This window comes from Trachymyrmex septentrionalis, unplaced genomic scaffold, assembly GCF_001594115.1.
Source record: "Trachymyrmex septentrionalis isolate Tsep2-gDNA-1 unplaced genomic scaffold, Tsep1.0 scaffold87, whole genome shotgun sequence".
NCBI lineage: Eukaryota > Metazoa > Arthropoda > Insecta > Hymenoptera > Formicidae > Trachymyrmex > Trachymyrmex septentrionalis.
In genome coordinates this window covers 2,665,951-2,692,138 of record NW_017306059.1, presented here as the reverse complement: position 1 = coordinate 2,692,138, position 26,188 = coordinate 2,665,951, and the positions used below count along the sequence as shown (strand labels likewise).

The 26,188-nt window shown below is 37.2% G+C and overlaps 1 protein-coding gene across 2 annotated transcripts in view; it reads right to left on the bottom strand.

The window, feature by feature from the left end:
• LOC108755372 (serine/threonine-protein kinase minibrain) overlaps positions 1-26,188 on the bottom strand; it is a 96,525-nt gene that overhangs the window by 34,010 nt on the left and 36,327 nt on the right. The window lies entirely within an intron of this gene.

The window sequence follows — 26,188 nt, the reverse complement described above, 5'->3', positions numbered from 1 at the left end:
CCCTCTCTCTCTCTCTCTCTCTCTCTCTCTCTCTCTCAGAAACATGACTCTCCAATAATTCTCAACTTTTGACTCTTAATTTTAAATTGACATTTCCATTTCTGTTATTTTCAATTAAATCGGTAATTCAAATCCAAGATCAATTAATATTTTACTAATATTATTTTAACTAATATTATTTTAATGGCTTTATAGAAAGATCATGATGCTTTAACATTAAAGATTTAGTTGCCAAGGAACGATGCATAATGTAGTTCGTTCAGAAATACTAATTAATCTTTTAAACTTATAAACTAGGCAGAATAAAGGAAATCTTGCTATCTTAATTGTGCTTCTATTAGAATTCATATTAAAATTATTATCATCGCAGGTATCAACGTCTCTGACGTTGTAAAATCCTGATGACAAAACAATATAAATATATAATACGTAAGAGATTATTATTCAGTACAATTATATGTTCGTACACACACATAATATTGATTTTTTTAATCTGCAATGTAATTGCAGCGAAAATTTAATTCGTAGCTTTGCAATATACCGTGAGAAGTGGATCAATGCGTGGCGAGCTTATGATCAATATTTGTATTTGCTGCGTAATATTGACATTTATCTGTTAAGTTTATCATTAGGTAATTAGGTTCGTGTAGTAATTAGGGAATGTCAGGCAAGCAAGTTGCAAGTTGTTTTGATCGATGCTGTGACGCTAAGATGTGAGATTATTGTGCTTGCAATGACAAATAAATACGGTTGCAGACATGAGACTTGATAGTATGAAACTAATTTGATTAAAATTAAATATGCATAAACGAGTATATTTGTATCATATAATATTGTATAAAATATAATTTTAAAATATAATTTTTTATTTATACAAATAATTATACAATTTTTTATATATACAAATAAATTATTTAAAATTTGTCTACTTTTGAAAAATGTTTTGTTACTATAATTTTATTTTTATCGTATGCTGCTTATGATAATAGTAATAATTTATCTTAAATGGGCAATGTATCATTACTGACTTGTTATACTAATTATCGTTATCTCTCTTTATCTTTTAAACAGAACATAAAGGTATGTCATATTAATGATATAGTTATATATAGACATTTCATCTTAATTTAAAATTACGCACGCGTACAAAAAATATATTCAATAAAAACAGAAACTTGAAAGAGACAAATATAAATAATTTAATAAAACACGAAGACAAGACAATAATCAACAAATGTGTCGTAAAGTCTCTCGCAAGTCTCGCTAGAATTATCATATACTATGCAATAATGCACATATTTTACATCGCTCGCATTTCATATTTTTAATAATAGTAATTAACAGTCCTATTACATACAGCACTAATTAGGTACTAATTTGAAACAATGTTCAAGGAGGGTAAAACGACAATCGGAGGAATATTCTCTTTCGCTGCGGAAGATCGTTTGGTCCAAAGCTCTTTTTTACGTTAAAGCCGCGGCGTAATTAGCATCAGAAAAATTTCGCGGAGTCGCGTGCCCGCGAATGAATACACGATTAAAACCACCGCCGCTACTTTCTCCGCAAACAGAATTGGTTTTGTTGAAATTACTCTCGAGTAATCTCCGTAATAATACCAGGGTACGTTAAGTCCAACCCTTTTGTGATCTATGATAAGTTACTCTCTCACTAATAGAGTTTTTCTTAAGCTAATCAAGCTGTCCTTTTTAATAATACAATCGTATACGTTTCTTCTATAAATCTACCGCGAAGAGATCAATTCTCCTTGAAAACTAGCGACAGCGCTAGAGCTTTTCGAGTAACTTAAATGGCTCCTCAAAAATAATCAGTAAAAACACAACAGACAATTTTGAGATTCCCTTAAATACAGGAGATGATTGCGGAGGACGAATCAGCGATTTGTGACGATTCCTTGAAAAGCGAGGTGAAAAGTAATCCGTCCGAATCACGATAGGGCGGGAAATTGCGATACGTTCGAGGAAGCATGTTGAAGAAACTTGTGTTGATTGTGTCTATAACGATTCGCCGTAGAAATAGACAGTACAATCTGCAGCGGAGCTTTTCTCCGTAAAACGAAAAGGCAAACGGGAATAGAGCCTTCTTCGCATTGATCCATACAACGTTCATGGAAAAATATTCGTCGAGGCCTCGATCCCTCCAGAAGAAGATCCCGTCGTAAGAAGAATTGGTTCCTGTACGGCGTTAAAATTTACACGCACGTCTCGTGGAAAACGCATACATTTATACTACGTACGTGCGGTATAAAAAATGTACGGGTAAAATTGAAAGGAGGAATGTGATACGTGATTCAAAAAGATAGTATCCAAACGCTCGATTTCTTCTCTCCGGGTGCCACGGCGCGTGCCAGCGGTTTCACTTAAGTATTTTCATCAGCGGTTGAAACGAGAGCTCTTTAAGGTGCTCTTGGGCACTCTTCACGGCGAGGACGAACGCTCTTGCGGTAGGAGAGGCGAGAACAAAAGCGCACAAATGCGGAAGCGTCGATAATTAACAATTCCGGTAAACGGACCAACCCTCGTACGGTCCTTCCCTGGTTTTTCTTTTTTTTTCCGGCCAGTAAAAAAGCGACTCGTACGTTTGCTTCCGTGCAAAAGTGCAGCACGCTGCATATGCGTGCGATATTCATGTAGTAATGCGAAATGATGTGTCAATGACACGTAAATCGTATGTTTGTAAGTCCTATTGAATCGGACTAAAACAGACGACTTTAGGATCCCCCTAAAGGTTAATTTAATCTTCATCGTTGCCAATTCAATCTCGTTCTGGCAATTTATGCGAGCAAACTGCAAAAGCCACCCCGTGGGAAAAACGAAACAAGCTGATATTTATTATGCCGGGCTTTTGAAAGAATCACCGCGCTCGCGCGAGTCTCGAAATCAGGTTGGGGAATGAGACGGAAGAAACCTAAATCTTGCGGAGCAAAGAGGGCACAGCAAAAGTGTCGATAATTAACAAGAGGGGAAACGTGCGTTATGCGCCCTGAAGAATCGGGGTAGCAACGGTGTGTCATTAATTTTGACGTATGACTTCTCGTCGTTCGTCGTCCGCTTCGGTACCCGCTGAAGCATTTACTATCATTTTAACGACCCTATCAGGCGACGTGGACCGGCTTAACGCCGACTGCTTGGTGCTAACGTAAAATAGCACCCTTTTAGGACCATCCAGGCGAGTTTCACTCTTTTAGCCTTTTTTAGCGCGATTTTTAATGAATCGAAACTTGTTACTCGACTTGTTTTTTCTTACTTTCCTTTTCACGTAAACGTAAATAAGTGTTACGTTAACGTGAGATCATCTGAATGCCCAAATAAAAATAGATATTTGTTTTTTATTTTTAATAAAAAAATATATTCAGTTTCACGATTTTTATGTCGGCTTACGCGTTATTGACGACGAAAGAAATTCTCTCTTTCGGAAAGTCCGACAGTAAATAGCAGAGTGGGTGTTCCGCCCAGTCGTACCTTGAATGCCTCCTTGAAAAGCCTCTCGAGTAGAGAGGAAGGACAAAGAGAGCGCTATAAAATATACTCCGGAAGCAATTTAATTGTTTTTGCATATAGATTGAATCGGGCCGGCCAAAAAGAAGTTTTATTTGCATGCATTTTCGATACCGATCAACCAATTCATCATCGTACATCGCATCATTTGCATTTCTTTCTGGATATCAATAAAATAAATTAAAAGAAATTTTTAGATGAGAAATTAAATTACCTCGTAATATTTTTCAAATAATTGCTTATTTACGATTTCTACAATATTACGATGCAATAAAATATTAATTGCAATATAAGCTGAGAAATAATAAATACGTACACAAGTTACTCTGCTACTTCATTTGTAATCGTAATTAGTTAATGAAATGACGAGGGAAGAATGTGCATGACTGGCTTCAACGAATGAATGCGCCATAGATTGAACATATGACTGAGACAACGAGTGAATGGTTGAGTGTACAAACAAACGGATGAATGAATAAGCAACGGTGGATATAAGCGGGCAGAGTGCTTATTACGCTTTTGCGATATTTCGCAAAGTATTATTAAATATTTTTATACAAACTCGTATTTATTCTAGAAACGTGACTCGGCTCGTGACGAGCTTACGTAAACGTAAATAAATTGAATTTCCACACACAAATATTTGTATTTTACAAAATTAGATAAAAATTTAAAGCAGTAAAAATTGATCAAACATCTCGTTATGTGGCAAATAAATGATTAAGACAGTGTTATATTTATGATTTGAATTCAAATAAATCATATATTTTAATAAAAACTAAAAACCAAAAAGTTATCAATTACCTCGTCATACAGTAAATAAAGGATTAGGGATATATCAGGTATACAATCTCTATAAAAAATGACTGGCATTGGAAATTTAAAAATACTATTTTATAATTTAATTTAAATTTTTTTTTCATTTTATCTTATTTTTTAAAAATATGTCTTATTGAAATAATTTTTTTTTATCCAGGTTCTAAATTGTCATTACTAAACTTTCCTTTTCAAATACAATATAAAAAAATATGTAATTTATTCATAATTTTTTCATTGTTAAAAATACTGTAATATATCTAAAGAACTTATATAAATCGCAAATTTATCTCAAGAAAATTTGATAAGATATAATACATTCTTTTTCTCAAGACTCAATAACATTGAATAAAAAAGTAATCACATTAGAAAAATTATCCTCAAAATAAATTAAATTATTGTAGAAAATTGTCAAAAATAAAGATTACATATCATTTATTTTCCACTGTAAAGAATTCATGATCATTTACATATTTCATGTTACTGACATGAAAAATGTACAAGCTTCTGCATCTGAAAACTAAAAATCTAATTTTTCAGTGAATCGATCACGTGACATGAATAATCATTAGATGGACCACCGGAATTTATTCGGGATATAATTGGGATATTATGAAGTACTGATCTTTAGTTGGGTCGGGTCTTTTCATTGCGTTATACGTCTCTCTTTCCTTCCCAAGAACAACGAAAAAATCAGGGTAAAAAATACCGATAAAAAAGTCACCAAGATGAAGATGATGCTCGAACTCGATAACGATAATTTATCCAGCCAATCATTCACCATACGAAACTTTAACGTACACCGAAAGATAGAAGGGATAAGGCACGCACCAGGAAGGGAAGAAAAAAGCAAGAGAATAACATAAAGAGAGAAAAAAAAGTAGAAAAGAGGCGAAGGAGTGGGATAAAAGAGACGCAGAACCGACAGAAGTCGACGAAAAAAATCACGACTAGGTCGGGTCAAATTTGCGGGCTGTCTATTCCCTTTGACTCATTCCGTCCCTCTAGATCGTACCTCACTTGTTCTCCTCCCCCTCCTCTCGTGCCTCTCCTTCTCCTTCTCCTCCTCCTTTCATATCCCACTATTCTCCGTTTCTTTTTTTTTTCTTTTTTATTATTTTACGAGCCACTGCGTATCGGAAAGCGGGGCTGTTCTCCCGTCGCTTCGACGAGAGCCCGCCGTCGTTGCTCCGTTTGAAATGTAGGCCAGGGCGCGGTTGAATGGAAAAAAATATTCATTAACACGCGCGGGAGTACAGCGGTTCTCCATTCGCGCGTTCCCCTCCATCCCTCATGCGTGCGAGCGTCGTGATGAGATGTCTGTCTCATTTGCGTGTTTTACAATCGGATCCCGTAGTAGATTCATTCGAGTGTCATTCTATGAGAAAAAAACCGAGTACGAGCACTGTAAATTACATCCACACGATTTGAGTTATTTTTAATTATTCCTATAAGTCGCTTCTGCTCCTACTTAATATGTCGTTAATTTAAATAATGATGTTGATTGACAATGAAGTTACAATTTAACTTAAGAAATATATTAAATGGAAATTTACTTTATTATTTACTGTTAAGTGCACGTTAGCATAAAGTAGGTATTTACTTTAAAGCCAAGCAATTTAATCATAGAAAAAGTTAATTTACATTTTGATATGTATACAAATTAGAAATAACATTTAAATAATATTATTTAACTCAAAAAATTGGATTATCGTTGCTTCTGTGATATTTATCATTGACAGCCACGGACAAAATGAAATATCGCGAATATATACGCGACTTAGCGGCTTCAAAAATTCGAGATAAGATTCTGCAATCACATTGATGGTAAAAACAAAAAAATTGATTAAATTAGATCACACAGAGGATCGTCTAGTTTGTGTTACACGCTCTCGTTATACGATTCGTGTACGAGACGTTCGTAAGTCGTGGTTAAATTAAATGAACGTTCAAGAGTTGCGTCATTGCGTCCTTTGTCTCAATGAGTGCGAAATGTATCAAGACTCTCCGGGGCGACGCGTGGCTTCGCCTCGCCTCATTAAGAGGTTGATGTACTCCTTGCTTAAGGAAGGTTGCTGACTCGTCCTCTTCTTTTTCTTCTGACAATTGTAGATCAAATACAATGAATGTTTAGGTTGTGCGGAGAGTCGATAGTAATGCAAAAAAATAAACGCTAGAGCAGAAGCTCTTAGCGTCTACCTTTTTTTATTTTATTCATTACGTATCATTTTTTTTTTTTTTTTAACACTAATATACGGTTCATGTGCAAACTGTTCTCAGCGTGCACGACATCCAATTCCTTGCGATTAGCAAGTCCAAAAGTTCATTCGGCAAACGACCCCTTCTCCCCGGATCGAAAACCCGGCGTGACATGTAGAGAGAGTGCACCATCGACAAAAGATTCCTCGTTCCAAAAATATATCCCGGCTCGATCGTGAAAAATTCAGGCACATATCGATACAGAAGCGAACGGTGGGAGTGGAGAAGGAGAGGGGTGGATTATCCTGTCGGTCGATATAGGCGCGCCGCTGCTGAAACTGGAACGTATCGCGAACAACCCCCGCGCGCGGATTCTTTTTTCATTCATCATCTCGTTTTCTTTTCTTTTTTTTTTTTTTTTTTTTGTTGTTCCGTTTCCTCGCGAAGAAACGAGAATTTTCATTGCGTGAGATAGAGCGAACTCATCGATAACACGTATTATCAAAACGAACGGCCTCGCACGTGGCGCGTAATGTCGAATGCCATCTGTCGCTCTCTCTGTGTTTACCAGCCCTCATTTTCGCCGAGAGCAGAAGACCCGCAATTTTTGCCAATTTAAACCTCGAATCCCACGGTCAAATTCGGGTACAGTAAACGTTACCAGCCGATCGATTCAATACGGTAACGAGTTTAGTTATCGACCACTCTTCACGGTAAACAGAAAAAATACACAGGATTATACAGTGTGAGAAACAGCAAGCTGAAAACGGATTTTTTTTACGAGGCTACACCTAGACGCGAAACTGTCACTGAAGTTTAGCTCTTAGTTTTAATTATACATCCTTTTTTTTTAGCTGATTTAGTCTATAAGTTACAATTACGACTTATAATTGTATAATCGTAGCTTTGCTTATATTGGGTTAACGTTTTAACTGTTTTTATCAAGTTTTGTTCAAATAAAATCGAAAAATTCATCATATTGAAAAAAAAAAAATGGAAATTTTCTTATAGATGTAAAAGGAAAAGTATGAAATCCATGGTGGCAATTTTACTTCAATCTAGCTCAATGGAAACAAATGTTGTATTCGATTCTATCTAACAAATGCATTGGGATTCGTATATCAATCTCTGATACTAAAGTCATCCCATACAGCACAGATTGTTCCAGTAATATTGAACAGAAACATTGAAATGTTCCAGCACTATTGCAATAACGTTTTAATCGTTGCAATATTACTTCAAGCTTCTGTGCTGTATAAAACAGTACTAAAAATTTCAAAGTTTAGATATAATTGTGTGTGTATAATGGACGCTGTTGCGATTCTTTTTTTCTTTGTGTCAGTTCTAAGCGGCATCTGCAATGAGATTTTAAGATGTGAAGCTTAAGTTATAACAAATTGACCAATCATAGTCAAATATGTTTAGAATAATCGATTATAATTAGTCAATTTCTTACGGTCTAAGACTTCAAGTTGAAATTTTGTGCTTTAAAATCTTGTAGACGTCGCTTTACAACGATCGCAAGCTTCAAAGCTGAGTCGCGTAACGCTTATTGTATACTGAGAGACGAGGGACTAGCGATATCCAATGAAAGCTCTGCTTTTTCACACGTAACGATTGAAAGTGTTCAGCAGAGACCGCGGGGAAGAGATAACGCGACACGCGTACGCGGGTTGAGAACCGCCGTCGCGAGGTCACGGAAGGCTTGACACAGGCCGTTCGCGATAGCCAGCACGCATTCCGCTTCATTCATGCTTCTTGATCCACCGCCCTCTCCCGTCCGTCCTCACCCTCGATCCTACGACACCTACGTGTTTCGCCCCTATCTCCCCCGTTCGCCCCGCACGGTCGAGCCGTTCTCTCTCGGGGTGGTATTTGCAAGTACACAAGGTGGCGCGAGAGCCCTCGTGCTCGAAACGTATCGTAGTCGTATCTTTTTCCGATCTCAAAAAGTAAATGACTCGCGCACCGCCGCGAGAAATTGCCGGCTCTCCTTCGCGAGAACGATTCTCCTTCCGTTCCCCCCCTTCCCTCCCCCCCCCCCCCCCCGAGATTCCCTCATCGAGAACAGCTGAGCTCGCGAGATATGAAGAGAGAAAAGTGGCCTCAAATCCGCCCAATCTTCCCTCACTGTAACGTTTTACATTTGTCTCCGCGTCGTAGTATTCGACGTTACGTTTAACGCGACGACAGGCTCCCACATCCATAGCAGGAAGATCATTTGTAACCGCATAAGAAAAGTGGATCAATTGGAAGCAGTTACCTTCAGCCGTGTCCGCCTTTGTCTGAGTTAAAAACGCAGTTTTCTCCATTACTGATATCTAGTCCAGTCTCGCAAAAAAAACAAAAAAAAAAAAAAGAAAGATATTTCGTTTAACGTAGCGTTTCGTACAAACAAAATTAATTGAGCCCGCAGGAAAGGTTTCTTATGAAAGAGTTAAGACTGATCTCTCTACTTTCGTGGGACGCTCAAGTCGCTGAGCGTCTTACGCGTCACACTATAAATGGATAAACGGATAGAAGTCTCTTGGAAAAAATGGATGGAGGACTCTTAGAAGAAAAAACGGAATTATAAAATGAAGAGGGGGCGATAATAAATCTAACGTAGAAAATGAAAAATGCCAATAAGAGCCAACGCTCTTTGTTATTAGTGCGCAAGTAAAGTATTTTTTGTTCACATAAGATTAATACTTTCTTGTTAACACAATCGCAGATCATAACCATGTTTGTGAATGGTATTAATTATTTATTATTAATTATTATTTTTTTTCTTTTTTTTTTTTATAATATAATAGCATTGGCGAAGACCAAATGGACTGATGATCGTTTTGCGTTTTCGATTAACCTTATATGAACAAATATATTTTACTCGCTAATAATTGTGTTGGCTCTTAGCGGTTTTTCTCTGTTAAAAAAAAATATATAGAGGGAATATAGTACTGCTTTAACCATTCGAGAATCGACTATACGTCTATCGCTCGCGGGAATGCAACACGGGCGGGTCGCATTAGCGTACGTCAACCTCGCGTGCTCATGATCGGCCGCGCCGATAATAATCGTCCAGCATTCATTCACCGGCATTTAAAAGCGGCGGTTAATTACGCCGGGGACGATTATTGTGTTCCCACCTGCCGCTTCGCAAACTCACCGCGACGACGCGAAATGCGGGCCGACGTTTCTCCCGCTGTAAAAATTACACTAACGAAGGGTGCTCTTTCCATTTAGTGGCACAAGTTGACACAAGTATTATTCTGTCTTTATATTACTCATGGAATGCAAAGAAAAGTAGAACGTTTGCGTTGACTCGAATCTCTAAATGGAAGGCATCCGAAAGCGTCATCTCTCTCGGCTTTTCAGCACATCAAGAACATTCGTTTCTTCTTCATGCCGATAAATAATCATTTGTACAGTATACATTTTACTGTGTACTGTACTACTTATATATATTTTGCAAATTCTGACAATCTATTATGTACAGATAGAAATAGTCTTCGTTTGTCGTTGATTGATCGTTTGATTATTATTATAATACAGATGGAAATCAATCGTCCCATTTGTATATTTTCATCGTTAATATCTTATGACGTAACTCTGTGCTGTAACAGAATAATATTGAAGACTGCGATTTCTTTATAAAAATAACACTTCAAAGTCGCTTAAAAATACACAAAGATGTGATAAAGAGGTAAAATAAATTGAAAAATATATAAAAAAGGCCAATCGACTCTAATACTGGGAGAAAAGTTTTTTGGTTTAATTACTATAATTATGTTACTATAATTATTGCTGTTACAATATTAGTATCTAATAATAATTACTATGTATAATTCTATTAATAAATATATATAGATGGCTGACTGAGAAATTTACTACAGACTATAATTATTATTACCATAACAAAATAGTCATTATAATTTAACTATAGCGTATATTATATATAAGTTATAGTCATTTTTTGAGACAAAAATTTTAATATATTAGATAATAATAATATTTTATATGGTTATTATTATTGATATAATAATAATAATAATAATAACATAAAATAATTGTGACATGTAATTATAGTCACAGATACCAAAAACTGTTCTCTCAATGAATATCGATTCAAGTTAGATATCTAGTCAAAATTTTCAATAAAATCGCAAGTTTATACTGTCGACAATACGTTAGATACACCCGATACAATCGACACACGTAATATGTGTTACCGTTCATAATTGGCACCCTCTCTCCCTCCCCCGCTTTCTAGCTGGCTCTTGCCTATTATATCAACCTACATCCGGAAATGCCAAAGCTTCCCACGACCAGCGTTACTCACGAGCACCGTGTATGGCCCGTGTATCGACGACGACCGGGCGTTCTTATAAAATAAAATCGATATTTAATACTCCCGCCGGAATTGTGAATTATTATGATCCCACTTAGCCCGTCTTACGTACGTATCTAACTAAGGTAAGTAAAGAAGACGTCGTACAATGTGGAGAGAGACAGACGTTGCGATATCGATTCTCCCGCTTCTTCCAAAATAGTATTTCAAAAAGAGAGGAAGTGGATCAATATTATACATTAAATATTGTGCCTCTATTTTCTGATGTCACCGATATGTGATATGCAACAATCTACTTCTTTATTTTCACTTGTATAATTCTATAAAGAATCGGACGATACGACTCTTACAAATCGTAATATACGTATCCTTTCTCATTCTGTGAATTTAGAAAACATTTTATTTCTACTATCGTTCCTCCTATATGCGTCATATCTATAGGATATTTTCTTAACAGTTTGATAAAAACATGATTCACCCTTACAAAGAATGTTATAACTATAGACGCGAGTCTGGCCGTATACGATCGTTTCCTCGTTTATTGCAAGCACTTTGCAATGTCTCTTTATTGTCATGGCCACTTTAAAATGGAGAACAGCCGTCTCTTAAGAATAATGAATCTCGAATTTATTGCTTTCTTTAAAATAAAAAATCGCCTTCATTTCCCGAAGCGTTTGGTTTTTGAACTACGCGAGGAATAAAAATTATATTGTTGCGAAGGAAAAAGTTCCAAAGACCTCTGCGATCTGTAAACGGTGCAATAACTATGACGTCGTCGTCGTTGTCGTCGTCGTCGTCGTCGCTGTGTCGATCGATAAACGAGTGCGAGGCGCGCGTTCGTTCTCCGCGAATCATGACTTTCGATTGTAGGCCCCAGGCGATATCGGAATTTGTAGTATTACGGTGATTATACTGATATAGAGCGCGCGTCACGTCTTGTATCCGTCGACCTGCCGCTAGAACAACATCCCCGACGTTTGCTCAGCGCCTTGACCGTCCATCGAGAAAGAATTGAATCTGGTGGAAACGTTTTACTTTCACGGTGTAAGCTACCTTACTCGAAACATTATTTTTTTACGGTAATTTTATGTACACTCTATGTTTTGTTCTGAAATAAGTCAAATCTACAAAGTATACTGAGTGCAAAAAATATTCGCGCATACAGGATATCTTTAAAAAAAAAAAAACTTCATTTTTAATAAATAAACATTAATTAGCAATTTATTAACAAAGAATAACAGACTGTAGATTTCTCAAAATTATTTTATCTAAAAAAATATGTATAATAATAAAAATGTAGGCTATAATCGTAATAATAATAATTATTATAAGCAAAAATAAAAAATTATATTATTTAGACGCATAAAAAATATTCGTGTAGTCGAAAAAATTAGCTTCTAAGATCAGGCACATGTGAAGATATTTGTTTTTATTATAACAAAATGTACTTATTGTACAAAATTGTTAATTAATGTTTATTTTTTACAAATAAAGCTTTTTTAAAATTTCAGTTGTACGAATACTTTTTACACTCTGAATTAATATCATCCCAGAATGATCGCAATCTTTAATAAATAAATATAAATTAGAAATAGAATTTTAACTGGAAACGTTATTAAGGTAATTAACTGAAAGATCCGTTTAATCAAAGTGGCAGAAGAATGACTAGAATTTAAGCAGTACATAATTATAATCGGCTTAAAAATGTCTCGCGTATAATTTACGTTAAATTTTACATTAACGTGAAGTTATTAACCTATCAGTTTCGACACGATTTCGAATGAGAGGATTACAGGTAAAAAAAAAAAAATCGTTACGCCGTGCCGCAAAGTCTTGTCGACCTGCTCGCAATCGAGAGTGCCGCTTGGCAGATGCTATGTAGGGGTGGTGACAGGGTGATGGGGCGAGACTCTCGCAATCAGAAATTCTCGTATATGGGAACGAGAGAGAGAAAGAGAGAGAGAAAAGGGGAATGCGAGAGTATGGGAGAGCAGGAGAACGCGACGAAGGCGACTAGTTGTATAAACCTATGTACACAACGAGTTGCATGTGACTCGAATACGGACAATTTCTTCCGCCTGCGAGTTCTCTTCTTCCTCCTCCTCCTCCTTTTACTCCTTTTTCTTCTTCTTCTTCGTCACCTTTCTCAAATTCTGGCGAGACCGGCAGATTTGCAAAAGACCACGAGTGCAAGAAGTCGCAAACGACGCTACCTACTTGCATTTCAATTCTGATATGTGAAAGCGAGGAAAAAATGAAAAATACGACAGAAGAGAGTGCGAAGAAACTAGGAAAAGGAAGAAAAAAGTGCCAGGAAACAAAGAATAGAAAAAAGTACGGGGGAGAGAGGGAGAGAGAGAGAGAGAACTCGTTCGCAGAACTTGGTACTTCTCACTTGCATAATATAAGGGTGTCCATCTGATTCTCCACTCTTTTGACTCACACCTCCTTTAGCGAAAGAAGAACAGGAGCGAATTAAAGTGATATACATATATGTCATAATACATTTCAGCACGAAATACGTGCATGTTAAACTGGAATAAAACAAGACTGAGGCGAGATGATATAAATAATATAATTTGTTATCTTCAATTGAGCTTATTAATTCTTAATCCAAAACAAAGCATGGATTGCTACTATTTTTATTTTTCTTATTACTTCGTTATAAAAATAGAATTTTTCTATATTATGCAAAGTTATTAGTGCCAAAGGAACTAAAGCTAATAATAAGCGAGCAATTAAAACACATTACGTTGTTTTAACAACATGTTCGCATGCACAAAGAAATAAAAATTATCTTAATGCCACTTTATGATACAAAATATGATAGAGTGCCGAGAGAGCTAATAATTTAGTTTTTAATTTTCTAAAATTATTCGTATTAAATATTTAATTAAATTAAAACTATAAGCGACGAAGTAAAGTTAAATTTAAATGACAAAAAAAATAAAATCTTGAAAAACACAATCTCGCATTGCTTCTCTTTTTCTATCTGTCTCCTCCCTTTTTCTAAAACTACATGCAATATATAACCATGCATATATAACAATAAAAAAGAAGAAAACGACAACAATCAAAACGATAACAATCAAAAGAAGAAAAAGAAATAAAAATACATGCACTGAATTTCTTTCGCAAATGTTATCGGCTGTTTATTCACTGACCTCGTCCAATCATACGGTCTTGCGGCATTGCGTTTCTTTTTTTTATTTCATGCGGTCTACTTTTACGTTCGAACGTGCTCTGACATGACAAATATGCGTTCGAATCGTAACTGGTAATTGCCTGTTACTGGCAGGACGTGCACATGTAACTCATCGTTGTTGTCCGATGGCGGCTATAAAAACCAACGGAATGCCAAAGAGTGACAGATTTGACTACGAGATGTATCACACCACAAATCTATACATATTTACTATGAATACGATAAGATGGCATGCATAAAATAAAGTGAAGATTCTTGTTAATTGTGCAATAAGTGTTCCAATTTCACAGTTAATGCAAATACAAAATTAATTCTATCAATAGAACGTATTATCTAATCGTCTGTAGTTTAATTTTAATCTAGGTTTAACTAAGTCTTCATCTTTTTCTAGTTTTAAGAATTAGAAAAAGATAAAGAGCAAGTTAAATCGAGATTAGAGTTACTCTACATTGGTAGAAACAGACTTAAGAGATAAAATTCGAGGTAAAGTCAACCTCAATTTCTTTCTTGTTTTAACCCTTTCTTTAAGTTTTTTTTTAGCATCTTTCTTTTCTTGTGCTCCAGTCAAAAGAAAAGCTAAAATGCAATCTTGACAAATTCGCGTGAACTAACTACGTTTAAGATGAAGCCGTTCCAACGTTCTTGAGGGTGGCAAGTCGTTCCTCGAGAAGCGGCTCGGTTGCGGGCAGGCGAGCTGCGTGTTGGGATTTCTCTCGCTTTGTCTCTGTTCATCGGCGCGTCTCTAATCACTCCCCATTTTACGGTGCGGAGCATAGGGAGATGGAAGGAGGAGAGGGAAAGAGGAAAGCTTTGCTTTCTTGCGCCGCCGGTACGCAGCTATTCCTCCCGGTCATACACGGGAAATGAAAGATCTCGTGCGGCGCGGTACACTGATACGCCGTGCAGAAAAAGTCATGTGCTTATTCAATGAGAATGAGCCAATTAAAAGCTACACGCGATAATTGAATCGCGGCTGTGCGCAATACACGTATATCGCGCTCTGCTTCCTTTGAAATCCTTTTATTACCTCTTAACGACAACGATCGTTCGAGCGGGACGTTGACGATATCGTTAATCGAATAACAGGCGGAAAGAAAAGTGTATTCTCGCGGATTCTCGCGAGGATCAAATCGTCCACCGGGAAAAAAAAAAAAGATTAGTTGCAGCAGCAAAAATTCGCGTGTGGTGGCTAAATTCCAGTCGTAACATATGAATAACATACCTAACGTCGTATCTGCGAGGTCTAATTTTCATGAACTGTGAGGCCTAAATATTATCATTGTAAGCATTTTGCTATTATGTCGATCTATTGATCATTGCAGCAAACGTTTTCTGTGTGGCAGACAATTTGATAGCAAGTACAATTTGATCATTGCAGCAAATATTTAGCTGCGGTAGAGACAATTTTCTTTTACACTGACACATCCGATATGACAACTAACTTTATGCTGCTAAATAAATTGATCTGTAACAGATCTGCATACTTTGCTATTATGTTCTTATATTAGCTATAGCAGTAAATCCTTTGTATGTATTAGCAAATTTCGTAACTATAGGAATAACTAATGCAATTTCAGCTAATCAGAATGAACTGTAGCCAGCAACATTTTGTTTTCCGTGTCGCTACAAAGAAGCTGTCGTTTCCCCGCGTTACGTATCTTCTATTCTGGAATACCCGAAATTAATTAGCATGATTAGTATGTTTAGATATCGGTGACTTCGATGGCATTCACCAAGGATTGCTAGAGACTGATAGAGAATGATCGTTAACTCCTCCCCTGGTATCCTGTCTGCAATGATATTTTTGTTCCTTCCGCGGAATTGTTACAAATTCCTCATCCTGAAATTCCATAACTTTTTTTTTCGATTTCCAGAGAAATTTTTCCAAGGATGATTTTCCCTAATACTTTCCATATTTTGAAATTTTTTGTGTTCTCGTCCTGATTTGAAAAACCGTCAAATATATTTATTGAGAGCAATTTAACGTAGCAGTGTAAATCACTATTAAAGTTGCTGACACTGCCTTGCATTTAATTATTAACTTGGTAATATCTTAAAACTGTGTAGATGTACGCATATTAAACTTCTTTAAAGTCAAGAATTTTAATTTTCCAGAAAATTTTATAAAATTCCCTGACTTTTTCCTGGCCGTTTTCAATTTCCCTAATTTCCCTAATTCCCAGTTTTATGGCAACTTTGCTCCGTCTGCAATCTGGGTTCGTCTTGCCCAGCCCAGGTTTTTTTATCGTTTTAAGTTTTTAAACAAAAAATGTGAAAAAATTCAGGGTTACGTTTCAACATCTCTTCTCAACATTGTATTACCAAATAGATATTACAAGATACTTTCAGGAGGAATAACTCCACTCTCCTTTCTTTAAAAAAAAAAAAAAAAAAAGGAGGTTAACTTGTGCCAAAAAAAGACCCAGATTGTAGACGGAGGGTTAAAATGGGCGTGTCGCGGCATATCGGCTTTAAAAAAAAATCCACTCGAGGCTCGAAGGCCGTTCACCCTTCGGTATAGGTCGGCGAGTTTTCCGACAGACGCCTGTCCGCGATAAACGGCGCGGATGTTTAATCGATAAACAGGTGTTTACCGAGGAAATTATACGTCGTTATTTCGAGCGTGCGTGCGTACGTACGATACGTACACGCGTGCGTGGACGCGTGCATGTGCACGCTCGTCCGCGGATGCCGGCGACGATGCGAGTGTGCGTGAGAAAAACTTGCCGGACCGTGTCGTTCCACTCGTGCTTTTGTCTGCCCCCCTTCCCCCCCCTCCCCCCTCCCGGTATTGAAACGCATGCGCCTATCTGTGGCGGTGTACGCGAAGCGAATGTTTGAAAAATCACGCGTTCCGAGTTAAGACAGATAATATTTGGCGGGCGCACGATTGGCACCTCCTCCGATTGATGATATAAACGAAAAGGTGCACTCACGCCCTGTACGTGTCTGTATGTGCGTGTTAGATATCGTAGAGAAATTCGATCGCTGAATGGCTAGTGGCACAGAAAACCGTTAATGCATACGTGTGTATCACGTTTTATTGCAATATCAGATCAGTATCTTAAGTTTATATATGTATGACATGCTTTGCTATGCATATCGGAGTGTGTAGATTCCATCCGGCGTCTTATTGAGCTTGTAAGATACATTAAAAAGTGTGAAACGTGCGAAAAGCAGTTTTAACTTTAAAAAAAAAAAAAAAAAAAAAAAAAGAAAACTTTCATTTCTTGCGAAGGAAGAATTCTGCAGTGTGTATCTGGATTTTTCAGAGAATTTTGACTTTATATTATTAATTTAAGAATTATTTTGATATCACGCGTTTTTTTTATTATTATAACTAACATATTTTTTTCATATTTTTGAATATTTCTCTATTGCGCGATTATGATGTTGATGCATTTAATATTTTTGAGTATTTTTGGCATTTGCTCGCAGACTAAGTAATCTTTTTTTTTTTTTTGCCAATATGGTCAGTACTGACTGACAGTCGCTCTGAATTTTTTCGCAGTTTTCGAAGCATTTTTTAATACTAGTTTTTACACGTTTTTCAAAAGTGGGATTTCAAGAGCGGGAAATTAGCAAGTCAGCATTCCTGATTAATATTAATTTTCTGCTAACGTACGGAAGCGATAAATTCGAGTGCAGCAACAAATTAGCAATTAATTAACACCTAATTATGCCATAAATCTGAGCTTGATTTCCAGTGGTAGGAGTGCTAGATAGCGGTGACAGTGATTGGTGGGACACTTATCAATCAATAGATGATGAGATTCGTGCTCTCTGCGTCCACGAGGACTTTAATCATACAGTTAGTACGCGCTATTTGCACGACGTTTACGAAGATTTTGCTCGGCCGAATGTGTCTCTTTCATCTGGAGAAATATACCATAAACTCGTTTCATGCACGTTTCATAAAGAAATATTGCAACAGAGATAGAAATCTCTACTGAACGATGACAAAATAATAAGAAACATATATAATAATATCGTGTGGCTTCTTAGTTATACATTTTGTTTTTTATTCTTTCCTACGTTCTAAGGCTTCTTACGTATGTTAATCTCTTATCTCATTAATTTTTTCTATTATAATTTTTCAATTTGGCTGAAGATGACTAAACGTCCCTACGTTGCCTAATAACTTGAAAAATTAGTTTCATTTTTATTGGTGTTGATGCTTAAATAATCTAGTTTCTAATTTGTTATCCAATTATTTACTCGTGTTTAACCTTTCTTGTAATTTTCAAATGTACAACAATATCTTACTTAAAAAATATTATTCACGCATAAATATTTTCTGCTTTATTGATGTCATCATTTTCTAATCTTCGTTATCTTCTTTTCTATCTGTTTTCTAATTTAAAAAAAACATGTCTTAAACATATTGCATAAAAAAATACACATTGTAGATTTTTTTAATGCATTAAGGGAACACTGTTCCCTAATGGGAGGGAAACTCTTATCGCGCGCCGCGCAAGACAGTATTGCGTGCCGATATTGTTAACGCAAAGCGACAGCTTATCGGCCCGGCCGAACTTGGCTTTCAAGCGATATTATTTACCATCCACGCATGGCGCAAATTCACTTCATGCGGCAAATGTTCACCAGTCTTACGCGCCGCACGCATTTTATGTCTCGCAAAGATAAATATCCGGCACAAGCAACGGTCCCCTGATCGACTATCTCGCAACGGGCACGAAACGAAATAACAAAGAAAAAAAAAAAGAGGCATGGCGTACATATAAACTCAGAAAATATTCACCTTGAACACCCACGCCCATCTCGGATGTCCTGCAACTGCAGGCAGACCATCGCTGACGAAATAGTAGTCGCAGAAATCCCGTTTGCTCGCGCGTGTTGAAAGCTTTTATTTTCGCCATCGTCACATTCGATACGCTTAAATAACTGGAACGGTTAATGGAATTTTCGTCGATCACGTTTATATTTGGATCCGCTACCGAAATAAGTCCTCGCCGTGATAATATCAAGAAGCTTTTTGAAACGTAGAAAGAATTCTTTGAAATTTGAAAAATTAAAAAAAAAACATGATCTACCGATGCTTGTTTCTATCAATGTAGATTAACTTTTAATCCCGGTTCGGATTTACTCGTGTATTTCTTTTTAATTCTAATTACTAGAAAAAGATGAAAAGTAACTTGAACCAAGATTAAAGTTAATCTATTGGATCGGAACAAGTTCATAACGTTACGAACTTCAAAGTTCAAACAGCTATAACTTCGTTAAAAATGAACAAATTTTAAATTTATAAAAAGGATTTTAAAACTTAAAATCTCTACTTTCAAAAAGTTACTGTGGTTGAAAAAGTTACTTGAGTTTCTGCGAATTTGATAATTTTTATATGTAGAAAATTACGATCTGGAAAAATGAGAAATTTTTTTCTTCATATATCTGTCACGTGTCCAAAAAAAATTCGCAAAAATTTTCGACTTTCTAACGTAGAAGCTTAAAATTTTCCATAACATTATTTAAAAAAATATTTCTAAGATATTTGATTATGAGTTATTCGAATTAAATAAAAAAAAAAAAAAACATTTCGACTGTGATCGTTTATAGCTCCGTTAAAAATCCGTCATCGTTGTACCGCAATTCAAAAAGAGAATTCAGATTTTCAAAACTGAAATTTTACTCTATAAAATGGTATAATTGCCAATTTAAAAAAAAAAATGTAGACATGATACAAATAAAGTAGCGCTATGAACTTTTGTTCCGATCTATCCAATACACATTGGATGGAAATGAACAAGAGACGTGTTAATGATAAAAAAAAAATGTGCGGATTATTTTATTAATTTTTCCAGACGTCGAAAACTCATCGAATGGACCGTTGAAAGTACTTTGCCATTCACATTTTATTAAAAATTTTTTTATGTTTTTTTGCGTTCCAATTTAAAAATATGTGATTATCTCGATCAACCATCTAAATGATCCCTTTTTATCGATTTTGCGACGGCAGAGAGAATAGGTTAGAGAAAAGGACAGAAAACCATTAATCCGGACCGTTTAATCGAGATCGTCGGCGCGACGATGACCTTAAGTCCGTTTTCATATGGTCCAGAAATCGCGTCGTGATCTCTGATTTTTCTCGATTCCGTCCCAACTGCACGAGCTTGGATAATTTAAAAAATATGAAGGCAAATACATTAGCGAATTCATAAAATAAGTAAAAAGAATAGATAAGAAGATGTACATGAATCTGAGACGTAGAAATCATTCTTTATAAAATATTGAGCCATATGATTAAAACAGATGATCAACTGAGAGTCTGATCCACAAGAAGGACAGATGGTAAGTCCCGTGTCAAGAAACGAGTATATTCGGCCCGCTGGACCGAAGAAGAGAAAAAGAATCATGGACAGGATCAGGAAGGCCGATAGAGAGACTATCACAGGTAGGCAGGTGTGGGACGATGCTAGAAGGAGAAAGCCGTAGGGAGAGGAGAGATCTCGCGGCGCCAAGCGTGACGAAGGAGCAGCAGAACGCGCCGGGAGCCATCCTACAGGACCATGAAGGAACGTTCTCGCCGGCAAACCAGAGGTACGGCAGCAGGACGAGTGAGGGGGAGAGTGGGGAATAGGAGTAAACGAGAGAGAGAGAGAGAGAGAGAGAGAGAGAGAGAGAGAGCCAACGAGCGGAGGAGACAGAAGGGGGACCAAAGGGGAGCCGGCATAGCAACAGAAAGACCGCTTCGAAACGAACAGCCAGTCGAGCGCGCTTCTGCCGGTTGCTGGCTGCTGCTGGCTGCTGCTGCTGCTGACTACGACGGAGGCGCTCGGCTGTATGTCGGATGAAGCGAGAACGCGATAGAAACGAGAGAGAGAGAGAGAGAGAGAGAGAGAGAGAGAGAGAATGATAGAAAGAGAAGGAGCAAGAGCGAAAGCGAGAGAGAGAGAGAGAGAGAGAGAGAGAAGAGAGTCGCGTATTGATCGTGTCGCACGGGGGTGGAGCAACCGCCGACCGACTGGCTGGTCTGCCTTCCATGCGAGCTCGTCGCGAATCGCGGGGAAAGGGGTTGAAAGGGGAAACAGCAAGGCAGAAAAGGGGAGAACGCCGCGCGCGGTCCTTCCGACTAGGTAAGGACTTCTTCGTCGTCTCGATACATGACGCCTGGACCGGAGATGGCGGGAAGGTAGGAGGTAGATGTGAAGGATCACGGAGCATGCTGGGCAGACGACGACGTCGTCATCGCCTTACGTTAACGTTATAGTCCTGCACCCTGTAGGCACAGCTCCTTCCGATGTCGTCGATTCGTTTTAATTGCAGTTCAATCGTCTCTTTCCGGATTCTCCTGTCCCCTGTCTCCTTCCGGGAGAAGAAAGGATCACGAATAATTGAGATCATTCGAACGATTGAAATCGCTCCCAGGGAAGGGATGAAGTACTATGCTTAAACTTCACGTTTAGGGCCGCACGAGAAGGGCGTGAAAGCACGCGGAGAAGCGTAGGGCGTAGGGATGAATGCCCTGGCGGGCATTTCCTCTCTCAGAGGCCGCTGCAGTCGATAGCCGCTTGATGGGAGGACGAGGAAGGGCGCGCGAAGGGTGAAAGCGGGAGAGAACCCTTCGCGAACGAGGAGAGCTTCCCCGTGGCTTGCACCCTGGGCGAAAAGGTATCCGGGATCGGTAGGGCGCCATCTTGAAGGTAGATACTCGCGGTGAGCCCTTCGCCCTTCGTCGCTTCGCCGCCTTCGTCGAATCGGTGAACGATGCTCGATATCGAAGGGACGGTGGTGGTTGCGATTGAAAGGGTACAAAAGGAGGACGGTGAGTTTAGAGAGTGATGCCAAAAAGGGCGAAAGTAACCCTTTCGTGAAAGGTTTTGACAAAGACAACAGGAAGCTTCTCTCTATGATCTTTGGATCATTAATTTTTAGATAAACTATAACATAGGCATCGCGATTATTTCTTTTACATTTCTATTGTTCTCTTCTTATAGAAATAACTATTATAAAAATAATTTGACAAAGGAAATTCGAACAAAAAGAATAATTCGAAAAATAATCTTAACAAAATTTTACTATTTAAGTATATATTAGTTACAAACATTGGAACGTTTTTTAATCATGTATCATAAATGATGTTTACTTCATTTTTTATTTTTCTTTTTAATGAACAAAAAATATATACAAGTGATACCAAAAGATAATTTTGGGAAGTAATCATGAAATTTTTGTTATAAGATTATGAGTTAGAAAAATTAACCTTAGGACGAAAACCGAAAAAAATCCGTCTAAAAAGCAGTTGCAGACAATTCTAGTTTACGAGCCTTAGTCGCTTCATCGCTTTGTCCCCATCTCCAAGTGCCCTTAGAAAAAATTCGTCCTATCGCCAAAGTGTCGCTTTACGGCCACCTTGCAATTATCCAACCACTTAATTTCTCTCTCTCCCTCCCTCCCTCTCTCTCTCTCTCTCTCTCTCTCTCTCTCTCTCTCTCTCTCATGTATCTTTTTAACATTTTATCTCTCGGCGGAATCGTTTTGAAAAAAAATAAATGACACTTTTAAAGAACTACCACTCCGACGCCGATAAAAGACACTACACTCATTAACTTGTACAAATCTCAAAGAGAATGCTCATACATGCTCGTACAGTATATACAGTTTGCACCGCGAAGCTTAAATTGAATACCATTTCTTTGATTAGAAGCGCTTTTACTGAAGTAAATGAAACTTGTGACACACACAGATAACAACATTGAAAACCGCGACTTAAAACTTCTGAGAAATAAAGAAATTCGTAACACGCGCAACTTTAAATATAGTAAAGGTATAAGAAAATGATATAAAAAATAATATTTTTATAAAAGAATTATATAAATATCCTAATTATATTAAAAAGAAGATGTTTCTCGATGCAAGAATATCCTAAAAATGGCGGTTTCTAATTTCCTTCGAGTGGTCTCTAATTGACATTTGCCAGAACGAAAAGATAAGTCCACGATCTTAGGATAAACGCAGAGAATTCACTGAAGAATATTCAAAAAGCGTAAGTATACGATTTAAAGATCTACCTATCTATGCAAAAGATAATTTCAACTTTAAGCAAGAGTATGAAGCAAAGATCCGAATAACTGAAAAAATTATTAAACTTTCAGATATCAAACCGATAACCAGAATAAAGCTTGAGTAAACTATCACTTTCATATCATATTTATTCCATAAGTATTGTCTAGACTTAACATATTACTCATGCTGGAAATGAAATTTAGAGGAATGATCATTAGTCTGAGAGGGGAGTATTTAATTAAATATAAATAAATATATCAATTCATTCTTTGCAATCAATAAACTTCATGTTCTTAATATTATTAATATAAATTTATATTTAAATTTTCTCTTTATTTGGAGAATCATATTCTATGCTTCTAAGTTTATCGATACATTTATATTAAACGAATAAATTAAACAGACAAAAAGAGAAAAGGAGAGAGAGAGAGAGAGAGAGAGAGAGAGAGAGAGAGAAAGGGGTAGAACTTCACTTTTTACATTTTGCATTTATTGTAACGTCATTTCGATACACCAGGCTAATAGAAATTCGCGAGAATCCGCAGCTTATCCGCGAGAAGTCGTTTAATATTTTCATCAGGCATTCCTTGACAAAAGTCCCGCGAAAACTTGTCTTTATTCCCTCTTCATCGTCGTCGCCGTCGAATCCGTACATTGCGAGACACCGCAACTCGCGCGCTTTTTTTTTCCTTTTCTTTATTCCTTCCTTTTGTGACGAGTCACGATGCGGAACGAGTATCTCTCTAACATTTTGCATACACAATGGCGCGGGAATCTACGGGCAGCTACATCTCGGTTAAATATCGGACGTCTACCCGAGAAGTAATTGCACCGGCAACTATAATAACGTTCAGCCTTATCGCTCCTACGTTGTCTGATGCAGTTGCATTACGACAATCGTACACTGGTTATTGGTATCAATTATTACGGTAAAGCAGTATCAATCTTTTAAAACGATCTGGAAAGAATCGACCTCCATGCGACTAAGAATGAAATTTGTTTAGCGATTATTCGCCGTATTCACAGAAAATCGCGTGAAAAATGCAAATCTCAGAGAAATCGTGGAAGAATTTTTTACAATTACATTAATTGCTTCTTATACTAAAGTGCCTCGTCTCAATCGAGAATGAGATGAGGTATAATGCACTCCGGAGTTCAAGAGATTAATTCCTTGAACGCCATAGCTTTCGAATAAGGTTGAGAAAAATTTTAAGATAGAAGACTATTGAAAGATACACTTCTAAGAAATATTTTGGAAATTGCCTCTGAGCGAAAGAAGAAAAAATTCTATTAGATAAAAAACACTGCGAACAATTAAGAATAAAGTAACTACTGCTGAATTTTCAAAAAAAAAAAAAAAAAAAAAAGCCCTAAAAAGCTGCGTGTACGCAGTTAGCCCATCCAAACGTTAAAATTCCATAATTCCGATTGAAGTTCCCGCAAAAAACTGCCCCAAGAATCACGTGCGTTCCTCGCGCGCCGCGCCAATTATTCCCGCGCCAATAATAAATCTATTAGTCGGTTCGCGAATGCCGCGACGCGCATTCGGAAACGCTGCCACGTAAGCCGATAGACACGTTAACTCGCAGAGATCACCCTACCTCCCACCCCGAGCCAGCCCCTCGTGTTCGTTGCCGCGTAACGCGAGACGCGGTTGGAAAGAGGGAACGATGAATGTACCGCATTCGACGAAACAGACAGAGAGCGCGGCAGGAAACACGAGATCCAAGAACAGCATGCACGACGCGTATACATATACGCGTCGTACGTACGCACGTCTCGGCACATCCCGATATCTACCCGAGTCGCTGCGCTTGCATGACTTGCACGGCTATTGTTCGGATTATCGATACTTCGCTTTGGATACGAAATCTTTTCGGCGACTAGGTAGACCGTAGACTGCTGTGTTAGCTGCTCGAAATATCGAGTAGAGAACGGAGTATGACTGAACGGATCAAGGAAGCTCAGAGTGATTGAAAGGACTGATTAATATTCTCTGCGTATAATGTCAGTTTCTACTAACGTAGATTAACTTTAATCTTCGTTTAACTTACTTTCTATCTTTTTCTAAGTTCTAAGAATTCGAAGAGGACGGGGAGTAAATTAAAGCGAGATTAAAGTTAATTTACATTGGTAGAAACGGGCGTTGAATGACGAAATCAGATCTTAGAAGAAGAGAAAAAGTAAGTTAAACCGAGATTAAAGTTAATCTACATTGGTAAAAATGGAACGTAAGTGATTGAAAGCGGCGAACACGTGTACCGATCAGCGTCTGCTGAGGATTAGGTATTGACAAGCGTCATAAAGATATCTTCGTGCATAATCACACTTACACTAATCACAGGTACACTTAACACTTGTATGCTGCGTGTGCCAGAAAAGGGAAGGGGACGTCTGATTTTAGAAGCGTGTCTGTGGTTCAAGTGATTCTAAGCCGAGAAGGTCACACGAGCGTAGAATCGATTTGGGATTACAAAGTTATGACGATTCTATTGAGAAGAATAGAGACGCACCGGAAATTAAACGGACATATCGAACAGTATACACCATATTGGTTATTGTTATCCAGCATTATCGTGGTAGGAGCTGGCGCTGTTCAAAAATATGACATAAGACAATTTTTCACTGAGAAACACTCGACAGTCAAAAAAGAGTTGCAAGTGTAAAAAAATGAAAATCAAAGAAATAAAAGAAGATTAAAATTCTTGTATTCTTAAAGAATATCATTTTGGCAGGAGCTTCCTTTGACGGGCATAATTTGAACAGAAAGTTTGAAATATTTACGGCAATTTTTGTTTGTACTAACAGATACAATTACGAATTTGATGAATTTTTTTTTAATTAATATAACTATGCAAGCGTTTACGTAAGAGATGCATTGTTGAATAACTGTTTTAAATTGTCGCGTTGCAGACGTAATCATTTTGAATTAAATACTAAGGATTAAATACAAGTCCGATTGAAGAATCGAAATGTTGTCATAAAATATTGTCATAAAAGATGTGGTTTATAGAGATATATTCGCAATAATATCCAGCATTGACTTATATACTCCTTAATTATTATTATTGATTAAAATTATGTTAAATATTCGACAAAGAT